At 26.5% G+C, this 2,437-nt stretch overlaps 1 long non-coding RNA gene across 1 annotated transcript; it reads right to left on the minus strand.

The window, feature by feature from the left end:
* Nucleotides 1-1,085: 1,085 nt before the first annotated feature.
* LOC100797776 (uncharacterized) lies at nucleotides 1,086-1,646 on the minus strand. Its single transcript, XR_413643.4, has 2 exons — nucleotides 1,510-1,646; nucleotides 1,086-1,400 (listed from the first exon to the last, which is right to left on the minus strand). It is a non-coding gene; the product is annotated as an uncharacterized lncRNA (long non-coding RNA).
* Nucleotides 1,647-2,437: the final 791 nt, after the last annotated feature.

Genomic DNA, 2,437 nt, shown 5'->3' on the forward strand with positions numbered 1-2,437 from the left:
ATTATGAGGGACTGCGAAACTCTTACTCGCATCGCTTCTGTTCATCCAAAGAAAAGGAAACAAGTTAGCTCATTTAGTTTTTAACTTTCATGAGATGTACTGGGTTCAGGATGCTCCCACCCAGATTTTGACTCTTATTGAGTTCAACGTAATTGTCTTGTCAAACTTAATAAAAGGGGATTCGAACTTAATAAAAAAAAAACAAGCATATGAAGATTTTCTCAAAAAAAAAAAAAAAAGCAGGAAGAATGTCCAAAGCAAGCACAAATTTATTCGTGACAGTTTCTGTACTTTTTTTTATTCGTGACAGTTGGTCCCAACGCCCAATTTTTCTACCGAAACCAAATTGATTTGCAAAAATAAATGCCTCAGTAACTCAAGAAAGAGGTGAATTAAGTTTAGCTATGTTGAGTAGTTGCACCACACCTAGTAGGTGTTTTCTTTTTGAGAGACGCACACCAAATAGTTATCCATTGAATCAAAGTATTACAGTGTCATTCACAATTATCATGACTACAGATAAGCGAGCACAACATATTTTATTCGTGTCATTATAATTATTGTCTTAAATTATTTAAAAAAATAAAAAGTTAATAAATCAATTTTTATAAAATTAATCTTATTATCATTAATTTATTTATTTTTATCTCATGTCATTAATATTATGATGAATATAAGTGAGAAAAATTATTAATATTATATTAAAAATCAATATAATAATTATTTTGAAATGAATTTTTTCTTCTGATGATAATTATTATGAAACGGAAAAAAAATACATATCCATCTTTAATTATATTTTCTTTTAGCTAATTCATATCCGTTAGAAATAATAGTTATCACATTAAAAAAATAATTATTGCATTAAATTATCAATTATTTATAATATTATTTTAAAATCATCATTTTTTGTCTTTATTCAGTTACTTATTTCTTATTAATGTTTTGATAAGGAATAATTAAATAAAAATATATGTGAAAAATAATAATTAATATATTTAAAAATTAGAAAATAATTTTATAAAAAAGGGTAATCAAAATTTTAAAAATAATGTTTATAATTAGAGACGAAAGGGGAATATATATATCATAATAGAACAAATTCATTTATTGTAAACTAACATGAGAGGGGTACAATAATAATGTTGTCTCGAAATCATTAAGATGTAATTGGGAGACAAATTAAGAAGATGTCTGTTCATCTCTAACTCATGTTTTTCTCAATGGCGGGCTGCCGCAGTTCGGAATTCGTTGACAACAGCATGAAGATCCATTGTCACATATAGCATAACCTGGACAGTAGTCATTTTTCAATTTCAATTTGCAAGGTGCAAAACAGTCATGGTTCGTTCCACAGTTTGCTTTAATAAAGACACATGTGGCGGTTTTCTGACCAAATACTGCACAAAAGTTGGAAAATTCAAGAGAAAAAGGTTCAAAGATCGACTAATTAAGTAAATTGCATTGAGCATATAGATAATTAGTAAAACAACGTTTGACCGTTCCAACCTGCGCTTGGGGTGAAAGTAATAGCCACCAAAACGAAAAACATGCAGAGCTGAGACCTTGTTGCTGCCATCTTGTTTCCAGGGGTATGTTACTAGAAATTATATGGCATGTGAAAGTGCATGTGCCTTTAATTATATAATGGTGACGCTGAGAAAAAAAAGAATATTTAAATTGATGTGATTATTATTATTTGTATGTCAGTATTAATTTGAGCATTTATTTAAGGAAGTATTTGTTGACCAAATAATTGATAAGTTGCTGTTATGTCAAAGTAACTAAAAAAAAATTGATTTTTTTCCCCCAAAAGTTTTAATGTTGGTTATTAATTAATGTACTCCAATTAAAAAATAGGTGAAAGTAATGTAATGCTCGACATTAAAAAAAGGAGATAGATTAAATTATATTTTACTTTTAAATAAAATGAAATTTAGGGTTTGATAAATTAATCCGATGAAAATTTAATAATATTTTGGTTCAATAAAAATTTACTTACATTTTGGTCTAATCTATTCAACAGATATGTTAAAAATCATTTTTGTCCTTTTATGTCATGTAAATTCTTTCATTAACCCTAACGAACATAAGTTAACAAATGAATGAATTTGTCGTACTTCTTTCATTTTCGGAAACTAAAATTTAAATTTTAATTTTGCGGAAACAAATTTGTCAGTGCTTTACACATCGATGAAAATGATTATTTACTCTTATTATAATTAATGTATTTTATTTTTAATAATTATTTAATGTATTTTTAAAATATTACTATTGTTTTGTAACGTCGTACATTTTATTATTTAATGGGTCCTTCATTAATGTAATAAATGCTCTGTAAAAACAATTAATGTAATTAAACGCATTCTAACTTTATTTAATGCCAATAAACATCAGCATTGAGAAGTTTTCAAAAGTGAAATGCTAAATGTTAAAT

Source organism: Glycine max, chromosome 3 (genome assembly GCF_000004515.6).
Source record: "Glycine max cultivar Williams 82 chromosome 3, Glycine_max_v4.0, whole genome shotgun sequence".
Lineage (NCBI taxonomy): Eukaryota > Viridiplantae > Streptophyta > Magnoliopsida > Fabales > Fabaceae > Glycine > Glycine max.